This window comes from Oncorhynchus nerka, unplaced genomic scaffold, assembly GCF_034236695.1.
Source record: "Oncorhynchus nerka isolate Pitt River unplaced genomic scaffold, Oner_Uvic_2.0 unplaced_scaffold_1853, whole genome shotgun sequence".
NCBI classification, from domain to species: domain Eukaryota; kingdom Metazoa; phylum Chordata; class Actinopteri; order Salmoniformes; family Salmonidae; genus Oncorhynchus; species Oncorhynchus nerka.
The window spans coordinates 6,821-34,214 of NW_027039474.1; the positions used below are offsets into that span (position 1 = coordinate 6,821).

General features: G+C 43.6%; 1 long non-coding RNA gene across 1 annotated transcript in view; it reads right to left on the reverse strand.

The window, feature by feature from the left end:
* Positions 1 to 1,680: 1,680 nt before the first annotated feature.
* The window catches only part of LOC135567702 (uncharacterized), a 46,604-nt gene continuing 20,890 nt past the window's right edge, over positions 1,681 to 27,394 (reverse strand). Inside the window, exons 4-5 of the long non-coding RNA XR_010462390.1 lie at positions 21,725 to 21,814; positions 1,681 to 2,010 (exon numbers count right to left, since the gene is read on the reverse strand). This is a non-coding gene — a long non-coding RNA (uncharacterized LOC135567702). The remainder of the gene's footprint in view (positions 2,011 to 21,724; positions 21,815 to 27,394) is intronic.

Consider the following 27,394-nt stretch of genomic DNA (forward strand, 5'->3'; position numbering starts at 1 on the left):
CTAATCATGGGGTTGTTCACTATCTAATCATGGGGTTGTTCACTATCTAATCATGGGGTTGTTCACTATCTAATCATGGGGTTGTTCACTATCTAATCATGGGGTTGTTCACTATCTAATCATGGGGTTGTTCACTATCTAATCATGGGGTTGTTCACTATCTAATCATGGGGTTGTTCACTATCTAATCATGGGGTTGTTCACTATCTAATCATGGGGTTGTTCACTATCTAATCATGGGGTTGTTCACTATCTAATCATGGCATGGGGTTGTTCACTATCTAATCATGGGGTTGTTCACTATCTAATCATGGGGTTGTTCACTATCTAATCATGGGGTTGTTCACTATCTAATCATGGGGTTGTTCACTATCTAATCATGGCATGGGGTTGTTCACTATCTAATCATGGGGTTGTTCACTATCTAATCATGGCATGGGGTTGTTCACTATCTAATCATGGGGTTGTTCACTATCTAATCATGGGGTTGTTCACTATCTAATCATGGGGTTGTTCACTATCTAATCATGGGGTTGTTCACTATCTAATCATGGGGTTGTTCACTATCTAATCATGGGGTTGTTCACTATCTAATCATGGGGTTGTTCACTATCTAATCATGGGGTTGTTCACTATCTAATCATGGGGTTGTTCACTATCTAATCATGGGGTTGTTCACTATCTAATCATGGGGTTGTTCACTATCTAATCATGGGGTTGTTCACTATCTAATCATGGGGTTGTTCACTATCTAATCATGGGGTTGTTCACTATCTAATCATGGGGTTGTTCAATGACAGATATGTATTTGTTTAAAATCACTTGATGTCTTCATTTCAGAGAGACAAATAATCATGTTTTTTTCCGCAAAATGCTATATATTTGCCTCACTCTCAAATGTTACCGACCGGAATAATGAGGCTATAAGGAGTACCAGTACTGAGTCAATGTGCAGGGTACCAGGTAGTTGAGGTAATAATGAGACTATAAGGAGTACCAGTACTGAGTCAATGTGCAGGGTACCAGGTAGTTGAGGTAATAATGAGACTATATGAGCATCAGTACTGAGTCAATGTGCAGGGTACCAGGTAGTTGAGGTAATAATGAGACTATAAGGACTACCAGTACTGAGTCAATGTGCAGGGTACCAGGTAAAGTTGAGGTAATAATGAGGCTATAAGGACTACCAGTACTGAGTCAATGTGCAGGGTACCAGGTAGTTGAGGTAATAATGAGGCTATAAGGAGTACCAGTACTGAGTCAATGTGCAGGGTACCAGGTAGTTGAGGTAATAATGAGACTATAAGGGAGTACCAGTACTGAGTCAATGTGCAGGGTACCAGGTAGTTGAGGTAAGTCAATGAGACAGGTAGTTGAGGTAATAATGAGATCATAAGGACTGCCAGTACTGAGTCAATGTGCAGGGTACCAGGTAGTTGAGGTAATAATGAGGCTATAAGGAGAACCAGTACTGAGTCAATGTGCAGGGTACCAGGTAGTTGAGGTAATAATGAGGCTATATGAGTTGACCAGTACTGAGTCAATGTGCAGGGTACCAGAGTAGTTGAGGTAATAATGAGGCTATAAGGAGAACCAGTACTGAGTCAATGTGCAGGGTACCAGGTAGTTGAGGTAATAATGAGACTATAAGGAGAACCAGTACTGAGTCAATGTGCAGGGTACCAGGTAGTTGAGGTAATAATGAGGCTATAAGGAGAACCAGTACTGAGTCAATGTTGTGTTTGTTTAATATTGTTTTAGGACTATGAAAATGGACAAAATGATTAGCCTATTGATTATGAAAACAACAACAATAAATGGGAAAATGGGAGGAGAAATGACTAGAGACAGTGTTGTTTAACTCACTGACCAGGACCCATGAGTTCTTCTTACCTTTGTTCAGTAGAAAAGTCTCCCTCTCTAAAGTGTATAGGTAGATTCATAGACAGGTCACTCTTCATGGACACACAGCTGGGAACAGGGGAGGCTGGTCTCTCCTGCTTGATTGGTCTTCAACACAACAGAGACAAACATTACATCTCTCATCTACTCTGAGCTCAGATGGGGAAACATAAGAAGAGTTTCACAAATAGAACTGACTTCTAGACGCTCGTTGCAGCGCGAGCAGTGTGTCATTTTTAAAACGAAATTAATTTAGCGACGCGAACGTTGTAGTCAGTCTGTCAGCCCCGCTAAAAGGCTGGTGTCGTTACTCTGCCTTCTCCGGGGCATGTTGAGGTAAATTTACTAACCGGGAGGGTTGAATGATGTAATTTATTGGAGGGCTGGAAGACGCACTCTCGAGGTTGTTTACTCACAATATCAGATATTAAGATGATTTTTATAATGAATGTATACTGAGGTTGAGGTTCTGACTAGTGATTATTTACCCGGGGTTCAATACCTGCTATTGAGGCGCCCTGAAAATAATATTCAAAAGTTTGGTCCTTGGACACAGAGGGTTAAACACTAAAGTTACCGTCCATCTAGTGAAGAGAGGAGAACCGGACAGAGGTAGCCAGCATCCGTCAACGAGAGAGGGAGAAGCCTCACCGGGATTTAACAGGTGGAAGAAACAACCGGGGAGCCGGTGATGATGTAGTGGTAGCTATGGTAACTAGGATGCTGCTGGTAGAGTAGCTAGCTAGCTTACCGAGCTGTACCGACTAGCTAGGATAACTAGGATGCTGCTGGTAGAGTAGCTAGCTAGTTTACCGAGCTGTACCGACTAGCTAGGATAACTAGGATGCTGCTGGTAGAGTAGCTAGCTAGCTTACCGAGCTGTACCGAATAGCTAGGATAACTAGGATGCTGCTGGTTAGTTAGCAGGTCGTTCGTCTGTCCCTCCTCTCGATGATGAATCCGGTGAAACACAAATTGAAACAAGGATAGAGAGTGAAAAGGATCTGTCTACACTCATACTGTCCCTGACCGTAAAGAAAAAAGCAAATTGAACAATAAACTTCGGTGTCTCAACACTGTAACAAACTCCATCGTTATTCCCCGAGATCACCTCAGTCCACTCTGCGCGTAACCGGCTTGGCGCCACACCGAACGTGGACGCGGACAGTTCTGTACGGGGACGCGGACAGTTCTGTACGCAATATTTAGGACACCTGGTGAGCTGTCCTAAGTAGTTAAGAGTTAACAGCAGGTGTCCTAAGTAGTTAAGAGTTAACAGCAGGTGTCTTGATAATACTATAGAATAATGCAGTGAGTCAGTGGTTCCTGCTCCACATGTAATTGCATTGTAGTAGTTAAAAGAATGTTTTATATTTCTATATGATCAATCCATTAATAATATAGACCAACATGCAACAGTATGTCTTGTGCTTTTGGCAATGATTTATGTATAATAATTATGTATAACAAGTGATACCATGTATGTCTGTGGCGGCAGGTAGCCTTGTGGTTAGAGTGTAGAGGTGGCAGGTCGCCTTGTGGTTAGAGTGTAGAGGTGGCAGGTCGCCTTGTGGTTAGAGTGTAGAGGTGGCAGGTAGCCTTGTGGTTAGAGTGTAGAGGTGGCAGGTAGCCTTGTGGTTAGAGTGTAGAGGTGGCAGGTAGCCTTGTGGTTAGAGTGTAGAGGTGGCAGGTAGCCTTGTGGTTAGAGTGTAGAGATGGCAGGTAGCCTAGTGGTTAGAGTGTAGAGGTGGCAGGTAGCCTTGTGGTTAGAGTGTAGAGGTGGCAGGTAGCCTCATGGTTAGAGTGTAGAGGTGGCAGGTCGCCTTGTGGTTAGAGTGTAGAGGTGGCAGGTAGCCTTGTGGTTAGAGTGTAGAGATGGCAGGTAGCCTTGTGGTTAGAGTGTAGAGGTGGCAGGTAGCCTTGTGGTTAGAGTGTAGAGGTGGCAGGTAGCCTCATGGTTAGAGTGTAGAGGTGGCAGGTCGCCTTGTGGTTAGAGTGTAGAGATGGCAGGTAGCCTCGTGGTTAGAGTGTAGAGGTGGCAGGTAGCCTCGTGGTTAGAGTGTAGAGGTGGCAGGTAGCCTCGTGGTTAGAGTGTTGGGCCAGTAACCGAAAGGTTGCTAGATTGAATCCCTGAGCTGACAAGGTAAAAATCTGCCCCTGAACAAGGCAGTTAACCACTGTTCCTAGGCAGACATTGTAAATAACATCTGCTAACCATGTGTATGTGACCAATAACATCTGCTAACCCTGTGTATGTGACCAATAACATCTGCTAACCCTGTGTATGTGACCAATAACATCTGCTAACCATGTGTATGTGACCAATAACATCTGCTAATCATGTGTATGTGACCAATAACATCTGCTAACCCTGTGTATGTGACCAATAATATCTGCTAACCATGTGTATGTGACCAATAACATCTGCTAATCATGTGTATGTGACCAATAACATCTGCTAACCATGTGTATGTGACCAATAACATCTGCTAACCATGTGTATGACCAATAACATCTGCTAATGTATGTGACCAATAACATCTGCTAATCATGTGTATGTGACCAATAACATCTGCTAACCATGTGTATGTGACCAATAACATCTGCTAACCATGTGTATGTGATCAATAACATCTGCTAACCATGTGTATGTGACCAATAACATCTGCTAATCATGTGTATGTGACCAATAACATCTGCTAACCATGTGACCAATAACATCTGCTAACCATGTGTATGTAACCAATAACATCTGCTAACCATGTGTATGTGACCAATAACATCTGCTAACCCTGTGTATGTGACCAATAACATCTGCTAACCCTGTGTATGGGACCAATAACATCTGCTAACCATGTGTATGTGACCAATAACATCTGCTAACCATGTGTATGTGACCAATAACATCTGCTAACCCTGTGTATGTGACCAATAACATCTGCTAACCCTGTGCATGGGACCAATAACATCTGCTAACCATGTGTATGTGACCAATAACATCTGCTAACCCTGTGTATGTGACCAATAACATCTGTTAACCCTGTGTATGTGACCAATAACATCTGCTAACCATGTGTATGTGACCAATAACATCTGTTAACCCTGTGTATGTGACCAATAACATCTGCTAACCCTGTGTATGTGACCAATAACATCTGCTAACCCTGTGTATGTGACCAATAACATCTGCTAACCATGTGTATGTGACCAATAACATCTGCTAATCATGTGTATGTGACCAATAACATCTGCTAATCATGTGTATGTCACCAATTTGATTTATATCTGGGACTACATTTGTTTATGTGTTGGCTTTATGTGTTGTGTTTGTAAACTCCAGCTCAGATGATTGAGCTAAAAACCCTTAAAGTATCTGTCTAGTGTTTACAGGTTTATATGAAATCTGACCTAAAATGTATTAAAATATGAGTGAAATAGTTTTCCTTCTAATAATTGGTAATTAAGTTATTTATTTGTCATTTTATTTAACCTTTATTTAACCAGGTTGGCCTATTAAGAACAAGTTCTCATTTACAACTGCGACCTGGCCAAGATAAAGCAAAGCTGTGCGACAAAAACAACAATTTAGAGTTCCACATGGATTAGCAAACGGACAGTCGGTAACACAATAGAAAGGGATTAGCAAACGGACAGTCAGTAACACAATAGAAAGGGATTAGCAAACGGACAGTCGGTAACACAATAGAAAGGGATTAGCAAACGGACAGTCAGTAACACAATAGAAAGGGATTAGCAAACGGACAGTCGGTAACACAATAGAAAGGGATTAGCAAACGGACAGTCAGTAACACAATAGAAAAAGGGACATTAGCAATAGAAAAACGGACAGTCGGTAAACAATAGAAAGGGATTAGCAAACGGACAGTCGGTAACACAATAGAAAGGGATTAAGTAACACAATAGAAAGGGATTAGCAAACGGACAGTCGTAGAAAGGGTAACACAATAGAAAGGGATTAGCAAACGGACAGTCGGTAACACAATAGAAAGGGATTAGCAAACGGACAGTCGGTAACACAATAGAAAGGGATTAGCAAACGGACGGTAACACAATAGAAAGGGATTAGCAAACGGACAGTCGGTAACACAATAGAAAGGGATTAGCAAACGGACAGTCAGTAACACAATAGAAAGGGATTAGCAAACGGACAGTCAGTAACACAATAGAAAGGGATTAGCAAACGGACAGTCGGTAAACAATAGAAAGGGATTAGCAAACGGACAGTCGGTAACACAATAGAAAGGGATTAGCAAACGGACAGTCGGTAACAATAGAAAGGGATTAGCAAACGGACAGTCAGTAAACAATAGAAAGGGATTAGAAAGCAATTACGGACAGTCGGTAACAATAGAAAGGGATTAGCAAACGGACAGTCGGTAACACAATAGAAAGGGATTAGCAAACGGACAGTCGGTAACACAATAGAAAGGGATTAGCAAACGGACAGTCAGTAACACAATAGAAAGGGATTAGCAAACGGACAGTCAGTAACACAATAGAAAGGGATTAGCAAACGGACAGTCGGTAACACAATAGAAAGGGATTAGCAAACGGACAGTCGGTAACACAATAGAAAGGGATTAGCACTGAGGAAGTACAGTTCCCGCGCAGCCCAGTCAAAACTGTTCACTGCTCTGGCCCCCCAATGGTGGAACAAACTCCCTCACGACGCCAGGACAGCGGAGTCAATCACCACCTTCCGGAGACACCTGAAACCCCACCTCTTTCAGGAATACCTAGGATAGGATAAAGTAATCCTTCTCACCCCCTCCCCCCTTAAAAGATTTAGATGCACTATTGTAAAGTGGCTGTTCCACTGGATGTCTTAAGGTGAACGCACCAATTTGTAAGTCGCTCTGGATAAGAGCGTCTGCTAAATGACTTAAATGTAAATGTAAATGGATTAGCAAACGGACAGTCGGTAACACAATAGAAAGGGATTAGCAAACGGACAGTCGGTAACACAATAGAAAGGGATTAGCAAACGGACAGGTGGTAACACAATAGAAAGGGATTAGCAAACGGACAGTCGGTAACACAATAGAAAGGGATTAGCAAACGGACAGTCGGTAACACAATAGAAAGGGATTAGCAAACGGACAGTCGGTAACACAATAGAAAGGGATTAGCAAACGGACAGTCGGTAACACAATAGAAAGGGATTAGCAAACGGACAGTCGGTAACACAATAGAAAGGGATTAGCAAACGGACAGTCGGTAACACAATAGAAAGGGATTAGCAAACGGACAGTCGGTAACACAATAGAAAGGATTAGCAAACGGACAGTCGGTAACACAATAGAAAGGGATTAGCAAACAGACAGTCGGTAACACAATAGAAAGGGATTAGCAAACGGACAGTCGGTAACACAATAGAAAGGGATTAGCAAACGGACAGTCGGTAACACAATAGAAAGGGATTAGCAAACGGACAGTCGGAAACACAATAGAAAGGGATTAGCAAACGGACAGTCAGTAACACAATAGAAAGGGATTAGCAAACGGACAGTCAGTAACACAATAGAAAGGGATTAGCAAACGGACTGTAACACAATAGAACAATCTATGTTCAGTGCAGATGTAGTACGATTAGGGAATTAAGGCAATAGAGAGGCCATAGTGGTGTTGGCTTTGGGGATGACCAGTGAACTATACCTGCTGGAGCGCGTGCTACAAGTGGGTGTTGCTATGGTGACCAGTGAGCTGAGATAAAGCGTGGCTTTACCTAGCAAAGACTTACAGATAACCTGGAGCCAGTGGGTTTGGCGGCGAATGTGTAGTGAGGACCAGCCAACAACAGCATACAGGTCTCAGTGGGTGGGTATTGTATGGGGCTTTGGTGACAAAACGGATGGCACTGTGATAGACTGCATTCGATTTGCTGAGTAGAGTGTTGGAGGCTATTTTGTAAATGACAGTCGGTAGGCTAGTCAGTTTTACGAGGGTATGTTTGGCAGCATGAGTGAAGGAGGCTTTGTTGCGAAATAGGAAGCTGATTCTAGATTTAATTTTGGATTGGAGATGCTTAATGTGAGTCTGGAAGGAGAGTTTACAGTCTAACCAGACACCCAGGTATTTGTAGTTGTCCACGTATTCTAAGTCAGAACCGTCCAGAGTAGTGATGCTAGTCGGGTGGGTATCTGTAGTTGTCCACGTATTCTAAGTCAGAACCGTCCAGAGTAGTGATGCTAGTCGGGTGGGTATCTGTAGTTGTCCACGTATTCTAAGTCAGAACCGTCCAGAGTAGTGATGCTAGTCGGGTGGGTATCTGTAGTTGTCCACGTATTCTAAGTCAGAACCGTCCAGAGTAGTGATGCTAGTCGGGTGGGTATTTGTAGTTGTCCACGTATTCTAAGTCAGAGCCGTCCAGAGTAGTGATGCTAGTCAGGTGGGCGGGTGCAGGCAGCGATCAGTTGAAGAGCATTCAGTTTTACTTGGGTATGAGTTAACAGAATACAACCTTTTAAAAGATTTTTAAAACCTTGTCTGTTTTGTGCTCTGGGATTTGTAGAACCTGTGTTTAACATTTTGAACACAAACACGCTATTTGTATCAATATCAGGAGTATTTACTCTGTGATTAGAAACCTGGTATATACCAGGAGTATTTACTCTGTGTTTAATTCCCTGGTATATACCAGGAGTATTTACTCTGTGTAAGATACCTGGTATTTACTCTGTGTTTAGATACCTGGTATATACCAGGAGTATTTACTCTGTGTTTAGATACCTGGTATATACCAGGAGTATTTACTCTGTGTTTAGATACCTGGTATATACCAGGAGTATTTACTCTGTGTTTAGATACCTGGTATATACCAGGAGTATTTACTCTGTGATTAGATACCTGGTATATACCAGGAGTATTTACTCTGTGATTAGATACCTGGTATATACCAGGAGTATTTACTCTGTGTTTAGATACCTGGTATATACCAGGAGTATTTACTCTGTGTTTAGATACCTGGTATATACCAGGAGTATTTACTCTGTGATTAGATACCTGGTATATACCAGGAGTATTTACTCTGTGATTAGATACCTGGTATATACCAGGAGTATTTACTCTGTGTTTAGATACCTGGTTTATCTGTGATAAGATACCTGGTATATACCAGGAGTATTTACTCTGTGTTTAGATACCTGGTATATAACATGAGTATTTACTCTGTGTAAGATACCTGGTATAACATGAGTATTTACTCTGTGATTAGATACCTGGTATATACCAGGAGTATTTACTCTGTGTTTAGATACCTGGTATATACCATGAGTATTTACTCTGTGTTTAGATACCTGGTATATAACATGAGTATTTATTTTTTCAGAAAATTATCTAAATTAGCTTTTATTATTTAAAGAAATTATGAAAAAGATTGGTGTTTTTTTCCACTATCTAATCACGGCATGGGGTTGTTCAATGACAGACATGCATTTGTTTAAAATCTATCACTTGATGGTTTCCTTTCAAAAAGAAAAAATAATCATGTTTTTTTCTTAAGTGCTACATATCTGTCTCACTCTCAGAGAAATCAGTAGTACTGCTAGGTTTTATACAGTAATAATATATATCTGCCTCATTCTCAGAGAAATCAGTAGTACTGCTAGGTTTTACACAGTAATAATATATATCTGCCTCACTCTCAGAGAAATCAGTAGTACTGCTAGGTTTAACACAGTAATAATATATATCATATATATCAGTCATACAGTCAAATGTAACAAATAACTGCATTTTTAATAAAGAACTGTACAAATGATACACGTGTGCCTCAGACCACTAGAACAGCTGAGTAATATAACACCTTCCTCAGACCACTAGAACAGCTGAGTAATCTACCACCTGCCTCAGACCACTAGAACAGCTGAGTAATCTAACACCTGTCTCAGACCACTAGAACAGCTGAGTAACCTACTACCTGCCTCAGACCACTAGAACAGCTGAGTAATCTAACACCTTCCTCAGACCACTAGAACAGCTGAGTAATCTACCACCTGCCTCAGACCACTAGAACAGCTGAGTAATCTAACACCTGTCTCAGACCACTAGAACAGCTGAGTAATCTAACACCTGTCTCAGACCACTAGAACAGCTGAGTAATCTAACACCTGCCTCAGACCACTAGAACAGCTGAGTAATATAACACCTGTCTCAGACCACTAGAACAGCTGAGTAATCTAACACCTGCCTCAGACCACTAGAACAGCTGAGTAATCTAACACCTGCCTCAGACCACTAGAACAGCTGAGTAATCTAACACCTGCCTCAGACCACTAGAACAGATGAGTAATCTACCACCTGCCTCAGACCACTAGAACAGCTGAGTAATCTACCACCTGCCTCAGACCACTAGAACAGATGAGTAATCTAACACCTTCCTCAGACCACTAGAACAGCTGAGCAATCTAACACCTGTCTCAGACCACTAGAACAGCTGAGTAATCTAACACCTGTCTCAGACCACTAGAACAGCTGAGTAATCTAACACCTGTCTCAGACCACTAGAACAGCTGAGTAATCTAACACCTGCCTCAAACCACTAGAACAGCTGAGTAATCTAACACCTGTCTCAGACCACTAGAACAGCTGAGTAATCTAACACCTCCCTCAGACCACTAGAACAGCTGAGTAATCTAACACCTGCCTCAGACCACTAGAACAGCTGAGTAATATAACACCTGTCTCAGACCACTAGAACAGCTGAGTAATCTACCACCTGCCTCAGACCACTAGAACAGCTGAGTAAACTAACACCTGCCTCAGACCACTAGAACAGCTGAGTAAACTAACACCTGCCTCAGACCACTAGAACAGCTGAGTAAACTAACACCTGCCTCAGACCACTAGAACAGCTGAGTAATCTAACACCTGCCTCAGACCACTAGAACAGCTGAGTAATATAACACCTGGCTCAGACCACTAGAACAGATGAGTAATCTACCACCTGCCTCAGACCACTAGAACAGCTGAGTAATCTACCACCTGCCTCAGACCACTAGAACAGATGAGTAATCTAACACCTTCCTCAGACCACTAGAACAGCTGAGCAATCTAACACCTGTCTCAGACCACTAGAACAGCTGAGTAATCTAACACCTGTCTCAGACCACTAGAACAGCTGAGTAATCTAACACCTGTCTCAGACCACTAGAACAGCTGAGTAATCTAACACCTGCCTCAAACCACTAGAACAGCTGAGTAATCTAACACCTGTCTCAGACCACTAGAACAGCTGAGTAATCTAACACCTGTCTCAGACCACTAGAACAGCTGAGTAATCTAACACCTGTCTCAGACCACTAGAACAGCTGAGTAATCTAACACCTGTCTCAGACCACTAGAACAGCTGAGTAATCTAACACCTGCCTCAGACCACTAGAACAGCTGAGTAATCTAACACCTGTCTCAGACCACTAGAACAGCTGAGTAATCTAACACCTGCCTCAGACCACTAGAACAGCTGAGTAATCTAACACCTGCCTCAGACCACTAGAACAGCTGAGTAATCTAACACCTGTCTCAGACCACTAGAACAGCTGAGTAATCTAACACCTGCCTCAGACCACTAGAACAGCTGAGTAATCTAACACCTGTCTCAGACCACTAGAACAGCTGAGTAATCTAACACCTGTCTCAGACCACTAGAACAGCTGAGTAATCTAACACCTGTCTCAGACCACTAGAACAGCTGAGTAATCTAACACCTGCCTCAGACCACTAGAACAGCTGAGTAATCTAACACCTGTCTCAGACCACTAGAACAGCTGAGTAATCTAACACCTCCCTCAGACCACTAGAACAGCTGAGTAATCTAACACCTGCCTCAGACCACTAGAACAGCTGAGTAATATAACACCTGTCTCAGACCACTAGAACAGCTGAGTAATCTAACACCTGCCTCAGACCACTAGAACAGCTGAGTAATCTAACACCTGCCTCAGACCACTAGAACAGCTGAGTAATCTAACACCTGCCTCAGACCACTAGAACAGATGAGTAATCTACCACCTGCCTCAGACCACTAGAACAGCTGAGTAATCTACCACCTGCCTCAGACCACTAGAACAGCTGAGTAATCTAACACCTGCCTCAGACCACTAGAACAGCTGAGTAATCTAACACCTGCCTCAGACCACTAGAACAGCTGAGTAATCTAACACCTGTCTCAGACCACTAGAACAGCTGAGTAATCTAACACCTGTCTCAGACCACTAGAACAGCTGAGTAATCTAACACCTGCCTCAAACCACTAGAACAGCTGAGTAATCTAACACCTGTCTCAGACCACTAGAACAGCTGAGTAATCTAACACCTCCCTCAGACCACTAGAACAGCTGAGTAATCTAACACCTGCCTCAGACCACTAGAACAGCTGAGTAATATAACACCTGTCTCAGACCACTAGAACAGCTGAGTAATCTACCACCTGCCTCAGACCACTAGAACAGCTGAGTAAACTAACACCTGCCTCAGACCACTAGAACAGCTGAGTAAACTAACACCTGCCTCAGACCACTAGAACAGCTGAGTAAACTAACACCTGCCTCAGACCACTAGAACAGCTGAGTAATCTAACACCTGCCTCAGACCACTAGAACAGCTGAGTAATCTAACACCTCAGACCACTAGAACAGCTGAGTAATCTACCACCTGCCTCAGACCACTAGAACAGCTGAGTAATCTACCACCTGCCTCAGACCACTAGAACAGATGAGTAATCTAACACCTTCCTCAGACCACTAGAACAGCTGAGCAATCTAACACCTGTCTCAGACCACTAGAACAGCTGAGTAATCTAACACCTGTCTCAGACCACTAGAACAGCTGAGTAATCTAACACCTGTCTCAGACCACTAGAACAGCTGAGTAATCTAACACCTGCCTCAAACCACTAGAACAGCTGAGTAATCTAACACCTGTCTCAGACCACTAGAACAGCTGAGTAATCTAACACCTGTCTCAGACCACTAGAACAGCTGAGTAATCTAACACCTGCCTCAGACCACTAGAACAGCTGAGTAATCTAACACCTGTCTCAGACCACTAGAACAGCTGAGTAATCTAACACCTGCCTCAGACCACTAGAACAGCTGAGTAATCTAACACCTGTCTCAGACCACTAGAACAGCTGAGTAATCTAACACCTGTCTCAGACCACTAGAACAGCTGAGTAATCTAACACCTGTCTCAGACCACTAGAACAGCTGAGTAATCTAACACCTGCCTCAAACCACTAGAACAGCTGAGTAATCTAACACCTGTCTCAGACCACTAGAACAGCTGAGTAATCTAACACCTCCCTCAGACCACTAGAACAGCTGAGTAATCTAACACCTGCCTCAGACCACTAGAACAGCTGAGTAATATAACACCTGTCTCAGACCACTAGAACAGCTGAGTAATCTAACACCTGCCTCAGACCACTAGAACAGCTGAGTAATCTAACACCTGCCTCAGACCACTAGAACAGCTGAGTAATCTAACACCTGCCTCAGACCACTAGAACAGATGAGTAATCTACCACCTGCCTCAGACCACTAGAACAGCTGAGTAATCTACCACCTGCCTCAGACCACTAGAACAGATGAGTAATCTAACACCTTCCTCAGACCACTAGAACAGCTGAGCAATCTAACACCTGTCTCAGACCACTAGAACAGCTGAGTAATCTAACACCTGTCTCAGACCACTAGAACAGCTGAGTAATCTAACACCTGTCTCAGACCACTAGAACAGCTGAGTAATCTAACACCTGCCTCAAACCACTAGAACAGCTGAGTAATCTAACACCTGTCTCAGACCACTAGAACAGCTGAGTAATCTAACACCTGCCTCAGACCACTAGAACAGCTGAGTAATCTAACACCTGCCTCAGACCACTAGAACAGCTGAGTAATATAACACCTGCCTCAGACCACTAGAACAGCTGAGTAATCTACCACCTGCCTCAGACCACTAGAACAGCTGAGTAATCTAACACCTGCCTCAGACCACTAGAACAGCTGATTAATCTAACACCTGCCTCAGACCACTAGAACAGCTGAGTAAACTAACACCTGCCTCAGACCACTAGAACAGCTGAGTAATCTAACACCTGCCTCAGACCACTAGAACAGCTGAGTAATCTAACACCTGCCTCAGACCACTAGAACAGCTGAGTAATCTAACACCTGCCTCAGACCACTAGAACAGCTGAGTAATCTAACACCTGCCTCAGACCACTAGAACAGCTGAGTAATCTAACACCTGCCTCAGACCACTAGAACAGCTGAGTAATCTAACACCTGCCTCAGACCACTAGAACAGCTGAGTAATCTAACACCTGCCTCAGACCACTAGAACAGCTGAGTAATCTAACACCTGCCTCAGACCACTAGAACAGCTGAGTAATCTAACACCTGCCTCAGACCACTAGAACAGCTGAGTAATCTACCACCTGCCTCAGACCACTAGAACAGCTGAGTAATCTACCACCTGCCTCAGACCACTAGAACAGCTGAGTAATCTAACACCTGCCTCAGACCACTAGAACAGCTGAGTAATCTAACACCTGTCTCAGACCACTAGAACAGCTGAGTAATCTAACACCTGTCTCAGACCACTAGAACAGCTGAGTAATCTAACACCTGCCTCAGACCACTAGAACAGCTGAGTAATCTAACACCTGCCTCAGACCACTAGAACAGCTGAGTAATCTAACACCTGCCTCAGACCACTAGAACAGCTGAGTAATCTAACACCTGCCTCAGACCACTAGAACAGCTGAGTAATCTAACACCTGCCTCAGACCACTAGAACAGCTGAGTAATCTAACACCTGCCTCAGACCACTAGAACAGCTGAGTAATCTACCACCTGCCTCAGACCACTAGAACAGATGAGTAATCTAACACCTCCTCAGACCACTAGAACAGCTGAGCAATCTAACACCTGTCTCAGACCACTAGAACAGCTGAGTAATCTAACACCTGTCTCAGACCACTAGAACAGCTGAGTAATCTAACACCTGTCTCAGACCACTAGAACAGCTGAGTAATCTAACACCTGCCTCAAACCACTAGAACAGCTGAGTAATCTAACACCTGTCTCAGACCACTAGAACAGCTGAGTAATCTAACACCTCCTCAGACCACTAGAACAGCTGAGTAATCTAACACCTGCCTCAGACCACTAGAACAGCTGAGTAATATAACACCTGTCTCAGACCACTAGAACAGCTGAGTAATCTACCACCTGCCTCAGACCACTAGAACAGCTGAGTAAACTAACACCTGCCTCAGACCACTAGAACAGCTGAGTAAACTAACACCTGCCTCAGACCACTAGAACAGCTGAGTAAACTAACACCTGCCTCAGACCACTAGAACAGCTGAGTAATCTAACACCTGCCTCAGACCACTAGAACAGCTGAGTAATATAACACCTGGCTCAGACCACTAGAACAGATGAGTAATCTACCACCTGCCTCAGACCACTAGAACAGCTGAGTAATCTACCACCTGCCTCAGACCACTAGAACAGATGAGTAATCTAACACCTTCCTCAGACCACTAGAACAGCTGAGCAATCTAACACCTGTCTCAGACCACTAGAACAGCTGAGTAATCTAACACCTGTCTCAGACCACTAGAACAGCTGAGTAATCTAACACCTGTCTCAGACCACTAGAACAGCTGAGTAATCTAACACCTGCCTCAAACCACTAGAACAGCTGAGTAATCTAACACCTGTCTCAGACCACTAGAACATCTGAGTAATCTAACACCTCCCTCAGACCACTAGAACAGCTGAGCAATCTAACACCTGTCTCAGACCACTAGAACAGCTGAGTAATCTAACACCTGTCTCAGACCACTAGAACAGCTGAGTAATCTAACACCTGTCTCAGACCACTAGAACAGCTGAGTAATCTAACACCTGCCTCAAACCACTAGAACAGCTGAGTAATCTAACACCTGTCTCAGACCACTAGAACAGCTGAGTAATCTAACACCTGCCTCAGACCACTAGAACAGCTGAGTAATCTAACACCTGTCTCAGACCACTAGAACAGCTGAGTAATCTAACACCTCCTCAGACCACTAGAACAGCTGAGCAATCTAACACCTGTCTCAGACCACTAGAACAGCTGAGTAATCTAACACCTGCCTCAGACCACTAGATCAGCTGAGTAATCTAACACCTGCCTCAGACCACTAGAACAGCTGAGTAATCTAACACCTGCCTCAAACCACTAGAACAGCTGAGTAATCTACCACCTGCCTCAGACCACTAGAACAGCTGAGTAATCTAACACCTCCTCAGACCACTAGAACAGCTGAGTAATCTAACACCTGCCTCAGACCACTAGAACAGCTGAGTAATCTAACACCTGTCTCAGACCACTAGAACAGCTGAGTAATCTAACACCTGCCTCAGACCACTAGAACAGCTGAGTAATCTAACACCTGCCTCAGACCACTAGAACAGCTGAGTAATCTAACACCTGCCTCAGACCACTAGAACAGCTGAGTAATCTAACACCTGCCTCAGACCACTAGAACAGCTGAGTAATCTAACACCTGCCTCAGACCACTAGAACAGCTGAGTAATCTAACACCTGCCTCAGACCACTAGAACAGATGAGTAATCTACCACCTGCCTCAGACCACTAGAACAGATGAGTAATCTAACACCTTCCTCAGACCACTAGAACAGCTGAGCAATCTAACACCTGTCTCAGACCACTAGAACAGCTGAGTAATCTAACACCTGTCTCAGACCACTAGAACAGCTGAGTAATCTAACACCTGTCTCAGACCACTAGAACAGCTGAGTAATCTAACACCTGCCTCAAACCACTAGAACAGCTGAGTAATCTAACACCTGTCTCAGACCACTAGAACAGCTGAGTAAACTAACACCTGCCTCAGACCACTAGAACAGCTGAGTAATCTAACACCTGCCTCAGACCACTAGAACAGCTGAGTGATCTAACACCTGCCTCAGACCACTAGATCAGCTGAGTAATCTAACACCTGTCTCAGACCACTAGAACAGCTGAGTAATATAACACCTGCCTCAGACCACTAGAACAGCTGAGTAATCTAACACCTGTCTCAGACCACTAGAACAGCTGAGTAATCTAACACCTGCCTCAGACCACTAGAACAGCTGAGTAATCTAACACCTGCCTCAGACCACCAGAACAGCTGAGTAATCTAACACCTGCCTCAGACCACTAGAACAGCTGAGTAATATAACACCTGGCTCAGACCACTAGAACAGATGAGTAATCTACCACCTGCCTCAGACCACTAGAACAGCTGAGTAATCTACCACCTGCCTCAGACCACTAGAACAGATGAGTAATCTAACACCTTCCTCAGACCACTAGAACAGCTGAGCAATCTAACACCTGTCTCAGACCACTAGAACAGCTGAGTAATCTAACACCTGTCTCAGACCACTAGAACAGCTGAGTAATCTAACACCTGTCTCAGACCACTAGAACAGCTGAGTAATCTAACACCTGCCTCAAACCACTAGAACAGCTGAGTAATCTAACACCTGTCTCAGACCACTAGAACAGCTGAGTAATCTAACACCTGTCTCAGACCACTAGAACAGCTGAGTAATCTAACACCTGTCTCAGACCACTAGAACAGCTGAGTAATCTAACACCTCCCTCAGACCACTAGAACAGCTGAGTAATCTAACACCTGCCTCAGACCACTAGAACAGCTGAGTAATCTAACACCTGCCTCAGACCACTAGAACAGCTGAGTAATCTAACACCTGCCTCAGACCACTAGAACAGATGAGTAATCTACCACCTGCCTCAGACCACTAGAACAGCTGAGTAATCTACCACCTGCCTCAGACCACTAGAACAGATGAGTAATCTAACACCTTCCTCAGACCACTAGAACAGCTGAGCAATCTAACACCTGTCTCAGACCACTAGAACAGCTGAGTAATCTAACACCTGTCTCAGACCACTAGAACAGCTGAGTAATCTAACACCTGTCTCAGACCACTAGAACAGCTGAGTAATCTAACACCTGCCTCAAACCACTAGAACAGCTGAGTAATCTAACACCTCCCTCAGACCACTAGAACAGCTGAGTAATCTAACACCTCCCTCAGACCACTAGAACAGCTGAGTAATCTAACACCTGCCTCAGACCACTAGAACAGCTGAGTAATATAACACCTGTCTCAGACCACTAGAACAGCTGAGTAATCTACCACCTGCCTCAGACCACTAGAACAGCTGAGTAAACTAACACCTGCCTCAGACCACTAGAACAGCTGAGTAAACTAACACCTGCCTCAGACCACTAGAACAGCTGAGTAAACTAACACCTGCCTCAGACCACTAGAACAGCTGAGTAATCTAACACCTGCCTCAGACCACTAGAACAGCTGAGTAATATAACACCTGGCTCAGACCACTAGAACAGATGAGTAATCTACCACCTGCCTCAGACCACTAGAACAGCTGAGTAATCTACCACCTGCCTCAGACCACTAGAACAGATGAGTAATCTAACACCTTCCTCAGACCACTAGAACAGCTGAGCAATCTAACACCTGTCTCAGACCACTAGAACAGCTGAGTAATCTAACACCTGTCTCAGACCACTAGAACAGCTGAGTAATCTAACACCTGTCTCAGACCACTAGAACAGCTGAGTAATCTAACACCTGCCTCAAACCACTAGAACAGCTGAGTAATCTAACACCTGTCTCAGACCACTAGAACATCTGAGTAATCTAACACCTCCCTCAGACCACTAGAACAGCTGAGTAATCTAACACCTGCCTCAGACCACTAGAACAGCTGAGTAATCTAACACCTGTCTCAGACCACTAGAACAGCTGAGTAATCTAACACCTGCCTCAGACCACTAGAACAGATGAGTAATCTACCACCTGCCTCAGACCACTAGAACAGATGAGTAATCTAACACCTTCCTCAGACCACTAGAACAGCTGAGCAATCTAACACCTGTCTCAGACCACTAGAACAGCTGAGTAATCTAACACCTGTCTCAGACCACTAGAACAGCTGAGTAATCTAACACCTGTCTCAGACCACTAGAACAGCTGAGTAATCTAACACCTGCCTCAAACCACTAGAACAGCTGAGTAATCTAACACCTGTCTCAGACCACTAGAACAGCTGAGTAATCTAACACCTGCCTCAGACCACTAGAACAGCTGAGTAATATAACACCTGTCTCAGACCACTAGAACAGATGAGTAATCTAACACATTCCTCAGACCACTAGAACAGCTGAGCAATCTAACACCTGTCTCAGACCACTAGAACAGCTGAGTAATCTAACACCTGTCTCAGACCACTAGAACAGCTGAGTAATCTAACACCTGTCTCAGACCACTAGAACAGCTGAGTAATCTAACACCTGCCTCAAACCACTAGAACAGCTGAGTAATCTAACACCTGTCTCAGACCACTAGAACAGCTGAGTAATCTAACACCTCCCTCAGACCACTAGAACAGCTGAGTAATCTAACACCTGCCTCAGACCACTAGAACAGCTGAGTAATATAACACCTGTCTCAGACCACTAGAACAGCTGAGTAATCTAACACCTGCCTCAGACCACTAGAACAGCTGAGTGATCTAACACCTGCCTCAGACCACTAGATCATCTGAGTAATATAACACCTGCCTCAGACCACTAGAACAGCTGAGTAATCTAACACCTGCCTCAGACCACTAGAACAGCTGAGTAATCTAACACCTGTCTCAGACCACTAGAACAGCTGAGTAATCTAACACCTGCCTCAGACCACTAGAACAGATGAGTAATCTACCACCTGCCTCAGACCACTAGAACAGATGAGTAATCTAACACCTTCCTCAGACCACTAGAACAGCTGAGCAATCTAACACCTGTCTCAGACCACTAGAACAGCTGAGTAATCTAACACCTGTCTCAGACCACTAGAACAGCTGAGTAATCTAACACCTGTCTCAGACCACTAGAACAGCTGAGTAATCTAACACCTGCCTCAAACCACTAGAACAGCTGAGTAATCTAACACCTGTCTCAGACCACTAGAACAGCTGAGTAATCTAACACCTGCCTCAGACCACTAGAACAGCTGAGTAATATAACACCTGTCTCAGACCACTAGAACAGATGAGTAATCTAACACATTCCTCAGACCACTAGAACAGCTGAGCAATCTAACACCTGTCTCAGACCACTAGAACAGCTGAGTAATCTAACACCTGTCTCAGACCACTAGAACAGCTGAGTAATCTAACACCTGTCTCAGACCACTAGAACAGCTGAGTAATCTAACACCTGCCTCAAACCACTAGAACAGCTGAGTAATCTAACACCTGTCTCAGACCACTAGAACAGCTGAGTAATCTAACACCTCCCTCAGACCACTAGAACAGCTGAGTAATCTAACACCTGCCTCAGACCACTAGAACAGCTGAGTAATATAACACCTGTCTCAGACCACTAGAACAGCTGAGTAATCTAACACCTGCCTCAGACCACTAGAACAGCTGAGTGATCTAACACCTGCCTCAGACCACTAGATCATCTGAGTAATATAACACCTGCCTCAGACCACTAGAACAGCTGAGTAAACTAACACCTGCCTCAGACCACTAGAACAGCTGAGTAAACTAACACCTGCCTCAGACCACTAGAACAGCTGAGTAAACTAACACCTGCCTCAGACCACTAGAACAGCTGAGTAATCTAACACCTGCCTCAGACCACTAGAACAGCTGAGTAATCTACCACCTGCCTCAGACCACTGGAACAGCTGAGTAATCTAACACCTGTCTCAGACCACTGAACAGCTGAGTAATCTAACACCTGCCTCAGACCACTAGAACAGCTGAGTAATCTAACACCTGCCTCAGACCACTAGAACAGCTGAGTAATCTAACACCTCCCTCAGACCACTAGAACAGCTGAGTAATATAACACCTGCCTCAGACCACTAGAACAGCTGGGTAAACTAACACCTGTCTCAGACCACTAGAACAGCTGAGTAATCTAACACCTGCCTCAGACCACTAGATCATCTGAGTAATATAACACCTGCCTCAGACCACTAGAACAGCTGGGTAATCTAACACCTGCCTCAGACCACTAGAACAGCTGAGTAATCTAACACCTCCCTCAGACCACTAGAACAGCTGAGTAATATAACACCTGCCTCAGACCACTAGAACAGCTGGGTAAACTAACACCACTCGTAGAACAGCTGATTGTGTTGTTAGCTGTTTTTTTCCCTTCCATGTGACTTTATACACAGAAGATCTCTGCTAAACATAGAATCACATGGTTTATCAGTCTCTCTGTGACTTGCAGATGAATTCAGAACAAAGTTGCCAATGTCTTTGCAACTGATTCAAACAAGGGACTTCTTCAAATTTGCTTCAAATGAAAACCGAGATGACTGCATTAAACTATGAACTGGCTTTAGGCCTATTTCAATCATATTGTTCAGTATATTGAGTTCTATTTTGCTACATGTAGGCTACTCTGTAATTTGTCTCAATATATTTAATGATGTGAATCCTAACATGAACACAATGATGTGTCAAATCTGGGATTTACTGCATTTTTATTGGGTAAGAATTATAATAAGCCTCCTCAATACTTGAAGCCATAGGTGATAATAGAAGCTGATCTGTGGTCAGTATTGTGACATAATTATAATGTTAAGGAAATATTTGAATGGAGAAAGCTGATCTGAGAGCAGTGCTCCCTTTCTTTCCATCCTATCAGTATTGATACATGATCCGGACGTGTTACCTTGTTGTGCTGCTGATCCAGTTTCTACTGGTCTGACTGATGATATGGGACTCTGCTCTGTTCACCAGACGTGCTACGTTGCCCTTAAACCTTGGAAATAGTAACACAAAATAAAAAATAATGAGACTATAAGGAGTACCAGTACTGAGTCAATGTGCAGGGTACCAGGTAGTTGAGGTAATAATGAGACTATAAGGAGTACCAGTACTGAGTCAATGTGCAGGGGTACCAGGTAGTTGAGGTAATAATGAGACTATAAGGAGTACCAGTACTGAGTCAATGTGCAGGGTACCAGGTAGTTGAGGTAATAATGAGACTATAAGGAGGACCAGCACTGAGTCAATGTGCAGGGTACCAGGTAGTTGAGGTAATAATGAGACTATAAGGAGTACCAGTACTGAGTCAATGTGCAGGGTACCAGGTAGTTGAGGTAATAATGAGACTATAAGGAGTACCAGTACTGAGTCAATGTGCAGGGTACCAGGTAGTTGAGGTAATAATGAGACTATAAGGAGAACCAGTACTGAGGCAATGTACAGGGGTACCAGGTAGTTGAGGTAATAATGAGACTATAAGGAGAACCAGTACTGAGGCAATGTACAGGGGTACCAGGTAGTTGAGGTAATAATGAGACTATAAGGAGAACCAGTACTGAGTCAATGTGCAGGGTACCAGGTAGTTGAGGTAATAATGAGACTATAAGGAGTATCAGTACTGAGTCAATGTGCAGGGTACCAGGTAGTTGAGGTAATAATGAGACTATAAGGAGAACCAGTACTGAGTCAATGTGCAGGGTACCAGGTAGTTGAGGTAATAATGAGACTATAAGGAGAACCAGTACTGAGTCAATGTGCAGGGTACCAGGTAGTTGAGGTAATAATGAGACTATAAGGAGTACCAGTACTGAGTCAATGTGCAGGGTACCAGGTAGTTGAGGTAATAATGAGACTATAAGGAGAACCAGTACTGAGTCAATGTGCAGGGTACCAGGTAGTTGAGGTAATAATGAGACTATAAGGAGAACCAGTACTGAGTCAATGTGCAGGGTACCAGGTAGTTGAGGTAATAATGAGACTATAAGGAGTACCAGTACTGAGTCAATGTGCAGGGTACCAGGTAGTTGAGGTAATAATGAGACTATAAGGAGTACCAGTACTGAGTCAATGTGCAGGGTACCAGGTAGTTGAGGTAATAATGAGACTATAAGGAGGACCAGTACTGAGTCAATGTGCAGGGTACCAGGTAGTTGAGGTAATAATGAGACTATAAGGAGTACCAGTACTGAGTCAATGTGCAGGGTACCAGGTAGTTGAGGTAATAATGAGACTATAAGGAGAACCAGTACTGAGTCAATGTGCAGGGTACCAGGTAGTTGAGGTAATAATGAGACTATAAGGAGAACCAGTACTGAGTCAATGTGCAGGGTACCAGGTAGTTGAGGTAATAATGAGACTATAAGGAGTACCAGTACTGAGTCAATGTGCAGGGTACCAGGTAGTTGAGGTAATAATGAGACTATAAGGAGAACCAGTACTGAGGCAATGTACAGGGTACCAGGTAGTTGAGGTAATAATGAGACTATAAGGAGAACCAGTACTGAGGCAATGTACAGGGTACCAGGTAGTTGAGGTAATAATGAGACTATAAGGAGAACCAGTACTGAGTCAATGTGCAGGGTACCAGGTAGTTGAGGTAATAATGAGACTATAAGGAGTATCAGTACTGAGTCAATGTGCAGGGTACCAGGTAGTTGAGGTAATAATGAGACTATAAGGAGAACCAGTACTGAGTCAATGTGCAGGGTACCAGGTAGTTGAGGTAATAATGAGACTATAAGGAGAACCAGTACTGAGTCAATGTGCAGGGTACCAGGTAGTTGAGGTAATAATGAGACTATAAGGAGTACCAGTACTGAGTCAATGTGCAGGGTACCAGGTAGTTGAGGTAATAATGAGACTATAAGGAGAACCAGTACTGAGTCAATGTGCAGGGTACCAGGTAGTTGAGGTAATAATGAGACTATAAGGAGAACCAGTACTGAGTCAATGTGCAGGGTACCAGGTAGTTGAGGTAATAATGAGACTATAAGGAGTACCAGTACTGAGTCAATGTGCAGGGTACCAGGTAGTTGAGGTAATAATGAGACTATAAGGAGTACCAGTACTGAGTCAATGTGCAGGGTACCAGGTAGTTGAGGTAATAATGAGACTATAAGGAGGACCAGTACTGAGTCAATGTGCAGGGTACCAGGTAGTTGAGGTAATAATGAGACTATAAGGAGAACCAGTACTGAGTCAATGTGCAGGGTACCAGGTAGTTGAGGTAATAATGAGACTATAAGGAGAACCAGTACTGAGTCAATGTGCAGGGTACCAGGTAGTTGAGGTAATAATGAGACTATAAGGAGAACCAGTACTGAGTCAATGTGCAGGGTACCAGGTAGTTGAGGTAATAATGAGACTATAAGAGTACCAGTACTGAGTCAATGTGCAGGGTACCAGGTAGTTGAGGTAATAATGAGACTATAAGGAGTACCAGTACTGAGTCAATGTGCAGGGTACCAGGTAGTTGAGGTAATAATGAGACTATAAGGAGTACCAGTACTGAGTCAATGTGCAGGGTACCAGGTAGTTGAGGTAATAATGAGACTATAAGGAGTACCAGTACTGAGTCAATGTGCAGGGTACCAGGTAGTTGAGGTAATAATGAGACTATAAGGAGTACCAGTACTGAGTCAATGTGCAGGGTACCAGGTAGTTGAGGTAATAATGAGACTATAAGGAGAACCAGTACTGAGTCAATGTGCAGGGTACCAGGTAGTTGAGGTAATAATGAGACTATAAGAGTACCAGTACTGAGTCAATGTGCAGGGTACCAGGTAGTTGAGGTAATAATGAGACTATAAGGAGTACCAGTACTGAGTCAATGTGCAGGGTACCAGGTAGTTGAGGTAATAATGAGACTATAAGGAGTACCAGTACTGAGTCAATGTGCAGGGTACCAGGTAGTTGAGGTAATAATGAGACTATAAGGAGTACCAGTACTGAGTCAATGTGCAGGGTACCAGGTAGTTGAGGTAATAATGAGACTATAAGGAGTACCAGTACTGAGTCAATGTGCAGGGTACCAGGTAGTTGAGGTAATAATGAGACTATAAGGAGTACCAGTACTGAGTCAATGTGCAGGGTACCAGGTAGTTGAGGTAATAATGAGACTATAAGGAGTACCAGTACTGAGTCAATGTGCAGGGTACCAGGTAGTTGAGGTAATAATGAGACTATAAGGAGAACCAGTACTGAGTCAATGTGCAGGGTACCAGGTAGTTGAGGTAATAATGAGACTATAAGGAGTACCAGTACTGAGTCAATGTGCAGGGTACCAGGTAGTTGAGGTAATAATGAGACTATAAGGAGTACCAGTACTGAGTCAATGTGCAGGGTACCAGGTAGTTGAGGTAATAATGAGACTATAAGGAGTACCAGTACTGAGTCAATGTGCAGGGTACCAGGTAGTTGAGGTAATAATGAGACTATAAGGAGTACCAGTACTGAGTCAATGTGCAGGGTACCAGGTAGTTGAGGTAATAATGAGACTATAAGGAGTACCAGTACTGAGTCAATGTGCAGGGTACCAGGTAGTTGAGGTAATAATGAGACTATAAGGAGTACCAGTACTGAGTCAATGTGCAGGGTACCAGGTAGTTGAGGTAATAATGAGACTATAAGGAGAATCAGTACTGAGTCAATGTGCAGGGTACCAGGTAGTTGAGGTAATAATGAGACTATAAGGAGGACCAGTACTGAGTCAATGTGCAGGGTACCAGGTAGTTGAGGTAATAATGAGACTATAAGGAGAATCAGTACTGAGTCAATGTGCAGGGTACCAGGTAGTTGAGGTAATAATGAGACTATAAGGAGGACCAGTACTGAGTCAATGTGCAGGGTACCAGGTAGTTGAGGTAATAATGAGGCTATAAGGAGTACCAGTACTGAGTCAATGTGCAGGGTACCAGGTAGTTGAGGTAATAATGAGACTATAAGGAGTACCAGTACTGAGTCAATGTGCAGGGTACCAGGTAGTTGAGGTAATAATGAGACTATAAGGAGAATCAGTACTGAGTCAATGTGCAGGGTACCAGGTAGTTGAGGTAATAATGAGACTATAAGGAGGACCAGTACTGAGTCAATGTGCAGGGTACCAGGTAGTTGAGGTAATAATGAGACTATAAGGAGAATCAGTACTGAGTCAATGTGCAGGGTACCAGGTAGTTGAGGTAATAATGAGACTATAAGGAGAATCAGTACTGAGTCAATGTGCAGGGTACCAGGTAGTTGAGGTAATAATGAGACTATAAGGAGTACCAGTACTGAGTCAATGTGCAGGGTACCAGGTAGTTGAGGTAATAATGAGACTATAAGGAGTACCAGTACTGAGTCAATGTGCAGGGTACCAGGTAGTTGAGGTAATAATGAGACTATAAGGAGTACCAGTACTGAGTCAATGTGCAGGGTACCAGGTAGTTGAGGTAATAATGAGACTATAAGGAGAACCAGTACTGAGTCAATGTGCAGGGTACCAGGTAGTTGAGGTAATAATGAGACTATAAGGAGAACCAGTACTGAGTCAATGTGCAGGGTACCAGGTAGTTGAGGTAATAATGAGACTATAAGGAGTACCAGTACTGAGTCAATGTGCAGGGTACCAGGTAGTTGAGGTAATAATGAGACTATAAGGAGTACCAGTACTGAGTCAATGTGCAGGGTACCAGGTAGTTGAGGTAATAATGAGACTATAAGGAGAACCAGTACTGAGTCAATGTGCAGGGTACCAGGTAGTTGAGGTAATAATGAGACTATAAGGAGTACCAGTACTGAGTCAATGTGCAGGGTACCAGGTAGTTGAGGTAATAATGAGACTATAAGGAGAACCAGTACTGAGTCAATGTGCAGGGTACCAGGTAGTTGAGGTAATAATGAGACTATAAGGAGTACCAGTACTGAGTCAATGTGCAGGGTACCAGGTAGTTGAGGTAATAATGAGACTATAAGGAGTACCAGTACTGAGTCAATGTGCAGGTACCAGGTAGTTGAGGTAATAATGAGACTATAAGGAGTACCAGTACTGAGTCAATGTGCAGGGTACCAGGTAGTTGAGGTAATAATGAGACTATAAGGAGAACCAGTACTGAGTCAATGTGCAGGGTACCAGGTAGTTGAGGTAATAATGAGACTATAAGGAGAACCAGTACTGAGTCAATGTGCAGGGTACCAGGTAGTTGAGGTAATAATGAGACTATAAGGAGAACCAGTACTGAGTCAATGTGCAGGGTACCAGGTAGTTGAGGTAATAATGAGACTATAAGGAGAACCAGTACTGAGTCAATGTGCAGGGTACCAGGTAGTTGAGGTAATAATGAGACTATAAGGAGAACCAGTACTGAGTCAATGTGCAGGGTACCAGGTAGTTGAGGTAATAATGAGACTATAAGGAGTACCAGTACTGAGTCAATGTGCAGGGTACCAGGTAGATGAGGTAATAATGAGACTATAAGGAGAACCAGTACTGAGTCAATGTGCAGGGTACCAGGTAGTTGAGGTAATAATGAGACTATAAGGAGGACCAGTACTGAGTCAATGTGCAGTGTACCAGGTAGTTGAGGTAATAATGAGA